A 12,585-nucleotide genomic window follows, 5' to 3' on the forward strand; every position below is an offset into this window, starting at 1 on the left:
TTGACTTAGAGCTACATCAGATGGATGTCAAGACTGCGTTTCTAAATGGTGACATTGAAGAAATGATTTATGTGGTGCAACTAGAAAACTTTGTGTTAGGTGACTCAAAGTCCATGGTATGCAAATTAAAGAAATTCATTTATGGTCTCAAACAGGCTTCCTGCCAATGGTATTACAAATTTCATCAAGTCATTACCTCATATGATTTTGAGGTAAATGTAGTTGATGATTGTGTATATCACAAGTTCAGTGGGAGTAAATACATTTCTTGGTATTATATGTCGATGATATACTGCTTACTAGCAAAGATATAAGTTTCTTGTAGGAGACCAAGAGATTTCTAACGAAAATTTTTAAAATGAAAGATTTTGGGAAAACTTCTTTTGTGTTAGGTATCCTAAGGTTGTCACAAGTTAAGATACCTAAAACAATCCATGAGCACCCCTAAAATCAATGTTATTTTTTTTTTTGGAATTTTATAAGTTAAATTTTATCTCATAAAATCTTTCTTCTTAAAAGTTAGCACAGATTGCTAAAATAAATATATTATTAAGATGAATTATTTACGGAATTCAGTGGGTAAAATTTTGTTCCCGGGATATATAAGTGGATCGTTACTTATATATACATACACATATATTGAAATAATAATAGTAATAATTGAAACATTATCTAATAGATAGCTTAATTCATAGGCAATGCTATATGCTAGGAGTGGAATATGGAAGACGAGTTCTTGCTGATTCTCTTTTCGGTTTGAATGCTTACATGTTTTCTTATTACCTTAGATTATGTTTCTCAATGCTTGTAATTCTCCCCTCTGTTTTTTATGTTTTTAACTTCTTGTATGTGACCTCCATTCCTTTCGCTCTGCTAGTCATATGCATTAATTCATTAACTAGAAAGACAAGAGTATAAGTAGAGGTAACGTTACCAATTATACAATCAACTATTTCATAAGGTTTACAGTTCAATTTTAAATTGTATAAAATGATTAAAGGGCATAGATTTTTTTTTTTTTTTGTTTCTTAACACGTACTCAAGAATCAAGATCACACGTTAAATATTTCTTTAATAAGTTGTATGGTGGATATGACTTCTGAACATATAATATGCATTCATTTTGTGAGGCATTTATGCATAATCTATCCATAGTTAGAGGACATTTATAGGTGCTGTCTATATCACAGTGATACGAAAAAATAAGATAAAAAAGGAGAATTAATTCTGAAGCAGTATTGACAAGAAAGCAGGTCGGGGAATAAAGCTGGGAAAAACAATAGTAATCCTTTGATGAGAGACAGTCTGGAGGATAGGGTTTCACATTGGAGGAGGGAAACGTATAATATATATGTGGAGTGATGCAGTTCGTGAATTCAAATTAAACCTCATCGAGAATTTCTGAGACATACCCTTTGGATTCTATCCCCAAAAACAGTATACGAGGGAAAGAAAAAAGAGCTAGCTTATATAATCCCACACATGTCATGAAATTACACGTAGAAAATTAACCCTTTGGAATATACAAAAATTCTGCTATGCTGGCTATCAATACCAAATGGAAATATATACCTAGTGGCTAAACTAGTTGTGGTTCATTCAGTACCCCCCATGACCATGACCATGATGAAAGAGGCAAAACCATAGCCACCGCTGGTCTCACCATCATGGTGGGCTAAAGGATTGAACCGGATCGATTTGGACCACGAGAAAAAAAAAAAGAATTAGGATGTATTTGATTGTGATTTGTTAAAAATTTTATATCGACTAATGATACAATTAAATTAAAATATATAAGTGAAAAATATCTCTCATGTTATAAGTTAATTTTATAAGATTGAGATGGACTCAAATCTAAATTCTAACATGATATTAGAATCTATATATTCTAATCAGTGCTATTAGTCTTATCGGAAAACATATATCTAGATATTTAACCTAAAAATTTTTATGTTTGAGATGTTTAATCTTTAGCATGAAAATATGTGATAGAGATCTTACCTAAGCTAATGATATAATCAAAATAAACTATAAGTAAGTTGATTTTGTAAAGTTAAGTTATATCTAAATTTAAATTCTAATATTGTTTTCAAAAAAATAGTTAAAGAAAAAACTTTTTTTTAACCAAAGTTAAAAAAAAAATTTAATAAATTTTAGATGAGTTGTCCATAGTATAAAATTTCGTTAGAGATTAAAAGTAAATATATATATATATTTTTTTTACTTTCTATTGGGGTTGGATAGAACCATTAAGGTAAAGAAATTTTTTTCCTCCAATATTTAACATATATGCTCAACGTTTGAATTTGAAACTACTAATTAAAAATCTCGTATTAATTGATATGAAATATATATATATATATATATATATATATATATATATATATATTAAAATCATAACACGTGATATACATGATTATTTTTTTCAGCTTAAAAATTTTATTTGAGATAAAAAATCTGAAAAATTGTCTAATTAATTAAGAATACTAAATATCAAATAAATAAATATTACATACCAAAATTTGTTTGGAGAGAAAGCAAAACCTCTAGTTCAAGCACATGCCGTACACACTAACGTGCCGTTCTCTCTGTTAACCACGTGGCACTGCCTCATTGGTAAAATTGAGTTATTCCCATTTAGTTTCCATCTCAAATAATTTTAAATAATATTATAACAATTTTCTATGGATATATGTAATGGAATACTTCCAAACATATTCTAGCATTTTAATTTTTCCCCTTTATTTCTTTCTGTGCCACCATAACGTATCATCCAATCAAAGAGATAATGGGAGAAGATCTTCCTTCATGAGAATAATATAGTGTTAAAGAGCCCTTTATTACTGAAAGCTATACTTGTTGGTATGGCGAATATCTCCCTTTTCTTTTATCCCTACACTTTTTTCCTCTCAGTCAGTCACAAACACCTTTTAATCTCTCTCTCTTTGTTTGAATAAATTTGAACGAAATTTAATTAGCTTCCAAAAAGTAATTGGAAAGTAGAGATGCTGCTTCGACTGACGTATACATGTTTAGTTCTCTTTCGGTTTAAAAGCTGCAAATTCTGATAAATACGAATTTTGAGTTCTTGAATATGACACACAAGGGATCTGAATTTATGTATCACAGTAATTGCTAGCTAGCTTGAATTATTCGCTTTAATTAAAGAAAACATTCATATTATTTTATCTAACAAAGAATTTCATCCCCTCCCATCTATATTGCATGCCCTCTAATTAAATCAGTCTTGAATAAATTGTAAGAGGTGGTAACTGAAAACATGTTATGTTTAATAAAAGGAACAACCACAAGATTGATTTAACTTATTTTACAAGGAAGACTATTCTAAGTTAGATTAGTTAAATGCGCATAGCAGATTTGGATTTCTATAGCTATCACACTCCATCTTAGAATGAGGTCATTCGTTAATGCTCTCAAACAACTTTTACTTCTCATTCATGTTAAAAGAAAATGTACATAAAATTTAATATTATGAGTTAAGGATATAAGTATGATGGAAGAGGGTTTAGAATGATTTTTATTATCTCCGTTTTGATATTTAAAATGCCATAATTTAAAAAAAAAATCATTTTTTTTACTGAATCTCATGATCAAAATTATTTAATAAAATTATCTCCATGATTAGTTCTCAATGCTTATAATTTTTTGTAATTTTCTAAATACCTCACCCCATCCAAATGTGCTGTAGATTTCTTGAATTGATTGATGGACTCCGGATTTAGAGGGAATCAAACGTGAGCTTACCCTCACCTCTTCATTTTTTTTCTTAAATTATATATAAAAATCCATTATATATATATATATATATATATATATATAGAGAGAGAGAGAGAGAGAGAGAGACTAAAGTTTGTTATTTTTTACCTTCTGTTATTTTTTATATCAGTCTTCGTGGCCTTCTTAATCTTTTATTTGATCTTTCGGTAAAATTCAAATAAAATAGGACGACAAATATATTACGAATTTTTTAGCTTTATCATATGACACAATGCCGTGGACCATTCGATCGGGAAGAAACATTTATATTACCAACATAATAATCATAGAAATACTGTAACACTTTAGCTATTACCCACAAAATTATCAACGGGAAGAAACATTTATATTACGAATTTTTTAGCTTTATCATATGACACAATGCCGTGGACCATTCGATCGTTAATGCTTTCAATTAGCCAGTTATCTCATAAAGCTTCGGAATATATGGTTCTCATTTCTCAATTCCAAGCTTCAAGTTGTACGTAGCTATGATCGTCAATTATTCTTTTCCTTGTTCATTTTGTCCTTTTCCTAGTTTGATCATAATTGAAACACGTAGCAGAGAGCTGTCATAAACTTTTTGCTCGATAGAGAAATGAGGAAAAAAACGATTATGATTGATTGTATGCCTATGCATTCACTAAGATTTTATTGTCATGGGTTAACACCAAAACTCTTTCGATTGCTTTTCCTTTGGTAGGGTAACGAAATTTGATTGCTTCCATGCATGCATGCATGGCCCATTAATTATATATGTGGGAACGTGGGATCCCCTTCATATCTTTACATAGATAAAAATCTTAGCCACTAAGAATTAATGATTAGAGAAGAAAATAATTAGGAGTATGTGTATAGACCCTCAATTTTTTTTTATAAATGTTAATTATTAATTTATTACTTTTTATTAACATGAAAATTCGACTTCGCGACCTTTTTATTTTTCTTATTCCTTTTACCACTAGGTCGACCTTTTTATTTTTCTTATTCCTTTTACCACTAGGTCAATCTTGTATCTTGTGGACTCTCACAATCTTATAAACCTTAAGGGTGTAAACATCAAGTTTAGTTTTCAAATTCTAGTTTTACCATTTGCCAAGTTAATAACGTGAGACAAATTTAGTTTTTAATTATTTTGGTCAAGTCACATTAATAATTAGGTAAAATTCCTAACTTTAAACCTTAAATCATTGGCTTTTTTAATCATCTTATTTTATTTTTTAAATCTATTACTTAAATGGGTGGGTCAACTATTTACTAGAAGGAGTGACCCTTGCCATATTAGATATGGTTCATGCCAGTCAGCGCAACTCCATCTGGGAGGTGCCAACCTAATCTATGCCACCTTTTCGAGTAGTGTGTCAAGACGGGTGACACCACTCTGTACCTCATTACCAAGGAGGCATAACCCCATGGCTTGCTTCCAATGCCAAAGTGTTTTCCAACAAACAGGCACAAAACGCACCACGCTGTTGATTGCCAATAGGAGGCATCATCCTGTTTATTGTCATTAGTTGCTTTATTTTTTTTATAATATTTAGGGTTTAGGGTGTGTTTAGTGTTTAGAGTTTAATAATTGTAATATTATATGTAATTTTTTATTTGGTGCTTAGGTTTTAGGGTTGTTGGATTAATATCTAAAGTTATGGTATACATTTTAGGGTTTAAGGTTTAGGTTTTAATAGCTTTAATATTATATTTAATTTTTTTATTTGAGACTTTATTTGCAAAGATAATAATATTTAAAGTATTGTTCATGTTTTTTCTATTTTTTGATAATGTATTCTATTTCCCTTTTATAATACTTATAGTAAAGATGTTGATTTTTTTTATGAAATCAAATAAAGATATTATAGCTAGAAAATTTTCAAAAAATGAAATGTGAAAAATCTAAGAACCACAAAATGAATTAAAATTACAATGGAAAAATTATTATGATTGTTGTGTTCATTCACGCCAAAGTAATGTCAATTGTGTGAACAATTAGTCTTGTTGTGACCTTGATGCCTACATTGGCTACATGTTTGGGTACATCGAGATTATGTCTAATCCATTTTGTTCCTTATGTACGTAGACTTTGGTTGACCCTTTTCAAGTGTTTAGGATTCATCCTTAACAATAACAGGGTCACTCCTTTTAGGGATGGTTTCCTCACAGCTAAAGGGGTTCCAATTTCCAAAATAAGCTTGAATGATGTTTTTGATTTTGTATACTTTATCTACATACTTGTACATGCTGATGTTAACATGGGCACACACTACGATGACATGGGAGCAAGGATGTTTATAGGCTTGAAAACTCCACACTCGCAATAATGTTCATTCAATATAATAGACCATGTTTTTTCCCTTTTGTGTTGCATGATTGAACGGCTCTTCATCATCAAATTTTGTTCGTCCAATATCATATCTTTTAACATGACAAACACAAGCTCCAATGTGGTTTTTTTCAATGGCATCTAGCAACCTCTTACAGTAGTGTCGACAGACAATGTATTATGTTGTGGCTTGCACAAGTCTTTGCACAAACTATTGGACCAATTTGTCTGTGTAACCTTAGCTAGAGCAATTATGGACATATTTCATGCACCTTTGCACATCTTATTTACTACCTCTGATAAATTGGTTGCCATATGCCCATATTTACACCCACCTTGATCATGTGCTAAGCTCCATTTTTCTTTCGAAATGTCCCCTATCCAACACTAAATTTGGTCATTAATCTCCTTAAACTTTTCAAGTCTTCATTCAAACCGATGCAACACATGTTTTATAGCCTGTAGAATTGTGTAAAAAAACATTAATCTCCTTAAACTTTTCAAGTCTTCATTCATATTTCCCATACAAGAACGTACCATCAATTTGGATTATGGGTTTGCACGAGTTGAATGTGTCAACAAGAAGTTTAAAATCCAAAAAACATGTTTAAACTGTCGGAATTGCGTGTGAAGTGCACCTCCATACCAAAAGTCTATGGTTTCGATCTCGTAAGTGGAACCTCGACATTTTTGAATCATCCACTCCAATCAGCTATTCAATAGATCATACGATTCTTCCCAATTTTCATAAACCCTTGCTAAAACTATTTGCTTAGCTTTCCATGTTTTACAATATGATAACTCAATATGTTTTTGGCTTGAAATTTGTTCTTGAATCATGGATATGGACACAGATAGGTCATTTTCAATGATGGTTGCATTAAAAAAATAATTAGATTTAAAAAGTTCATGCTTAACATGAATATAAAATTGATATTATACCAATAATTTGATAACTTCTAAATATGAGCTATTTTTTATAATAAAAATATATTAAAAATATTTATTTAGCAGTTATTTTTGGCTTAAATGATATGAATTGATATTTTTCTTATTTATGGCTTGCAGATATAAAAAAGAAATATTAAAATAAAAGAAAAGATCCAAAAGATGTCAAAAGGATAAATAAGAAATATTTTTTGCATCAAGCCCAAGTCCACTCCAACAGCTATAAAAAGGGAGTCAAGCCAAGGAGGAAACACACCGAGTCTCAGAGCCTTCCAGTACATAAATCCATATCCCGAGCCTCTCCCTTAGGGAAAATCCTCTTCTTAGCCATTCTCTCCCTTTTTTTGGCTTGTTACTTGTTATCTATCACTCCCTTAGCCTTTGAATTGTAAAACCTCTCATGACTATGAGAGGTTAAACCCCCTCAGTTGGGGCCTGACAGCCAAAAGCTCTTGTAATGAAATTGTTCTTCTTATCTATTAATACAATTTTAGTTTCTATTGTTCTTTCTTGCTTTTATTGTTATTGTGTGGTTTGAGCATCCATGCATCTGTTTTAGGGATTATTCATTGGGAAGTGGTAATGTCTAAAAGAATTGGGAAAGAACATCTCAACATTACATTGCTAGGGATAACGTGATTTTGTTGTGCATCTGCATAGCATCTTTTTACTTAATGTTGTTTATTATTTTGTCTTTGCAAAGGGATTTGAAAGAAAGAATATATAAATTAGGCTCTTCAGCGTGAGGGATCCGGGTTGAGCATATTAACATATGTGAGGTGAAAATTGGGAAAGCATTCAATAGAGAACATTATTAAAATTGAATCAAGGGTAGTTAGGCATGCTAGGTCCCAACATTATCTTATTCTGAACAGACCTTTAACATTAAATTTATTGTTTAATTTTCTTATTACTTTTCCTTTTGTCCTCTTTACTCTCAATTTCATCTTTATCTCTTCTCCTTCTTATACTGCTTACAAAATGAGTATTTACCAACATAAGTACAAAGTCCCTATGGAATCGATACTCGGACTTCCGTTTTAATCTTTATTACTTGTGATAAAATTGGTACACTTGTCAATCGGTTAACAGAATCTCATTGCTAATGAGTTGTGATGTTAGGTTGGCATAATCCATTGTTAAGTTTACATTGAAACATTGATGTGAACCGCCCCATTTGGTTACTGCCCATTTGTCTTTCATGGGGATAACGAAGCTCTCATTCTCCAGGGACATCCGACTTCACTTCTTGGACATTTTAATTCAAGTGTTGTTGTTCTACTTTCAATAGTCTTGAACATTTGGTGCACGTTCATTGAGTAAGCCACTACGACATTGCGGACATCCTATTCTGAATGAAAATGTAATCCTATGTAGAACTCACGATCAATCTTCCACGAACTAGGTACATCCAAGCCAAGAAAATTTATCTCTTGGTCAGGATGATCACAATTAATGTTGGAAAAATATGATGAATTAAGAACCCCAAAGTGATTGTTGTCTTTGGCCTGTGAAGATATATTAATTAGTAGTAAACAATTGTAGTTGGTTAATTAGAAAGTAAGAAAACTAATAGTATTGCGTATCATGTTGTTGTTGATTAATGGGATCGACACCTTTGTCTTCCGTGTCAGAAGAATTTTCTTTTGGAATCCCGACATCCTGACTTCCATTACCCTCATTGAAGTCGTAATGGTCACCATGAACACTTCTTCATAATCATAATCATCACTTAAATTTGTGATGTGTTGGTATATATTTGTGCTAACATGTGGAGGAAAAACACTCTTATTAGCAAGTGTTATGGAATAACCCGACCAATTCACTATGCCAATAAGGGTTGACGAGCTATCAGCTTGGTCAATGTTTACTTAACGTTCAATTCTAGTTTTCTAGTTGTAAATGCATTTTGATGAAAAATACTTGTCATATATTGAACGTCTTCATCATCACAAACTTTAAGTGCATCTTAAGTAAGGGGATTTATTGTAATAAGGAATCTACATGTAAACTTACTAATTATTTGATCATTTGACGGATTAAGTTTTTTGCAAACTTTTTTTTCAAGCTTTTGTAACTAATATTTTTATTAATTTTAAGGCCTCTTTTAGATCCCTCAAATGTAACCATGTTTGGCTCTAAATATTTTCGACTATTCCAATAGATAAAAGCAATGACAAAACTCATTGTAAAATACTAAAGCATTGTAAAAAAATGACAATAAATCAGTAAAACAAACAATGGAATTCACGAGGAAGAAATGGAGTAGGTTGGCTCATTTCCTACATAATTTTTTTCTACAAACTAAAAAATAACAAAAAATTTCCTATTATATTTTCCTACTAAAATATCAACTAAAAAATTATAAACACAAAATAACACAATAACAAATCAATAATACTTATGAAAAAGTGAAAAATAGCATGGCAAGTGAACAAAATAATACTTACTATATATTATAACAAATTACTATATACTTTAAATCCTAAAATTTAGGAAATTGATAATTAATATTTTATGGCATAAATTGGCAACAATAATTTTCTATTAATTTTTTCTACAACTATATTTTTTTCTATACATTAAATTTATATTAATTTAGTTCAATAAAACAATATATTTTTTCTACAAAGTAAGAATAAAATGCCAACAATAAATATTTTGAAATAAATATTTTTCTACAACTGTATTTTTTTTCTACAAAGTCAAAAACAGCAACAAATTTTAAGATTATACTTTAAAATACAAACTAACAAAATGGCAACATATATTTCCTATTTTCTTGATTTTTTCATATCTTTTCTACGATCTCAAAATAAGTCAATAAATCTCTTCTACTGTAATTTTCTAAAATCAACAAAAAAAAAAAAATACATCATACTGTAACATGGAAACAAATATTTTCCACATCATTTTTTTTCCTACAAACTAAAAAATAACAAAATATTTCCTACTACATTTTCCTACTAAAATATCAACTAAAAAATTAAAAACACTAAATAACACTAAAACAAATAAAGAAGACTTACAAAAAAAATAAACAGTAAAAGAAAGAGGACTTGCCTAAATACCAACCAAGCCTCCAAACACAAAAACCCTCCAAGCACAAAAACCACCACAACAAACCCGGCATCCAAGCTAAAAAACGCAAGAACTCCTTCAGAAACAACAATGCCCAGCACTCCTCTTTCAGCAGCGTTTTATAGACAAAACATAGCACCAGCTGGCGTCACAAATCAGCTGGTGACAACCTGCATTGTTCCCTTCTTAGGAACCTGCCTTGACCACCTTGGACAACCTAGTACATCAAACATCATTTAGTGTGGTGCCTCCTGTTCTTGTTTGTTGGAAAATGCTTTGACGTAGAAACCAAGTCTCAGAGTGACGCTACCTGTTCTAACACTTAACCTAAAAAGGTGACACCTCCCAGGTGGAGTTGCGTTGACCAACATCACACATATCTACCATCTAACGTGGTAAAAATCATCCATTTCGGTAAATATTTTTTTGACCCACTCATGTAGATAAGCAGTTTTAAGAAAACTACAATGGTAAAAAAAAAACCTTAAATCATTTGTCAAATAATATTTTAGCTTCGAGTTAATATGGGTAGATGTTTAAATTTATAATAGGAATAGGAATACTATTAAAATGGTATTGGTGACAATATTTAATTGAGTAAAGTGTACTAGTCGTGCAGCAAATAAAGATAAACACATACAGTGGAACAATAGTGAATGAAGAAAACATTGCATGCATGGATGATGGACTCGCATTTGGAGTCCATATATATGACGTACGTCATCAACGTGATTTATGATTTTATGTTCAAAAAGTCCAAACTTACTCTTGATCAGAGCAACCGGTCTTATTCACAATATACAAAATATATGTATCTGCACATACAAACACGTAGTGATTAAATTCAGAAAAGGACTCGTATACTTTAGGGGCAGCAATCGAGTACTACAAGAAGTTGATACTAGGTAAAATTGTTCGATAGCGACTAACGAGTTATAATAATATTGGTTAGGTTTTTTTTTTTCATCTAACCAATATTACGTTAGATTTGATTAGATTTTTTTAAGTTTTATCTTTTTAGATTTGATTTAGAAATTTTATATATTGTAATTCTTTTATAGTGATAAGTTAAGTTTGAGTGTCGCGAAAAAATTCAACAAGCTTCAGTTTTTATATATATATATATATATATATAGAGCAAAAAGGAGATGATAAAAGGAAAGGAACAGGGATTGGCATTCAAACTATGTTGACACCTCAATTCCTACACCACCAAAGACTCATCTCAAAATATATTGCAAAACACTTGGGAGGATCAAATCAGACCTAAGAACTCAACTATGTGAATCTATAGAAGGGAAACTCTTGTCTGAACCTAAAGAGTTTCTCTAAAATAAAAGGGGAAGAAGAATCCCACCAAATATAACCTAAATTCTAAGCACCAAAAGAAACAAACTTGTTAGCACAAGCATTGTCTTCATGGTAAATGTGAGAAATTCTAAAGTTGAAATTATTAGAAAGCTTTATACAAAATAACCAATGATTTAAAAGGAACAAGGGGAATATTGAAAGAAAAAACAACATGAGAATTTAACTTTGTTTCATTCGTAATTCCCTCAGTGAACCACCATATTGTTTGATTCCCAAATTTCTTGAATTAAATTAACCCATTCAATGTTTCATTACATTTCTTTGACTGAACTCTTATGCTTGGATGAATAATAATTTTAGTAGGACTTAAATAGAATTATTTTCATGTACTTAGGTCGTTTATTCTCATATCAACAAGTATCCATATACAAGTCAATTAGTACATATTTCTTCTTTAATTCTATGAATATTTTTAAAATAAAATTTAAATTTATGATATTATTAATTAAAATTAAATAATTTAATTATTTTTATTGATATGATAAATTGGATATTTGTTTTTTATACATTGGACCTAACGTAATATAATGTGATTAGCTGATTAAAAAGTGGAAAAAACTAACTTAATTGAGAAATTTCAATTTCAAAAATTGTTTTGAAAATTTAATAATTTTAAAGATTAATTAAATAACACCTTGTAAGTTCATCAAGTAAAAAGTTAATTCACTCAAAATTTGGAGAAAAGGAAAACAAGGTGAGATGAAATCACGGGAGCTACACAAAAACCTGAAACTGAATAAAGTCAATAAACTGAAAACTCATCCACGATTATAATTTAATTATAAACATTCTCAAAATGATGTGAGGTTGGCGCATTGATTGCAGTAGCTGCAGTTAATTAGCACAAAGCTCAAGCAAAAAGGAGCCACCAAAAAACTTGAAAGAAATCGACAAAAGATAGCCAGAGACCAATCATTGTCAACAACTTATATTCCCAAATATAGAAGAACGGCACACCATGCACGAGCTTGAGAACAATTATACCTTTTATGGATAACACGCATAAAAATGGGAATAGAAACAACAGATTTTATATATATATCATAAATTATTGAAATTTACTTCAAAATTTATTTTATGAACACCCAAGC

Source organism: Glycine max, chromosome 12, assembly GCF_000004515.6.
Source record: "Glycine max cultivar Williams 82 chromosome 12, Glycine_max_v4.0, whole genome shotgun sequence".
Lineage (NCBI taxonomy): Eukaryota > Viridiplantae > Streptophyta > Magnoliopsida > Fabales > Fabaceae > Glycine > Glycine max.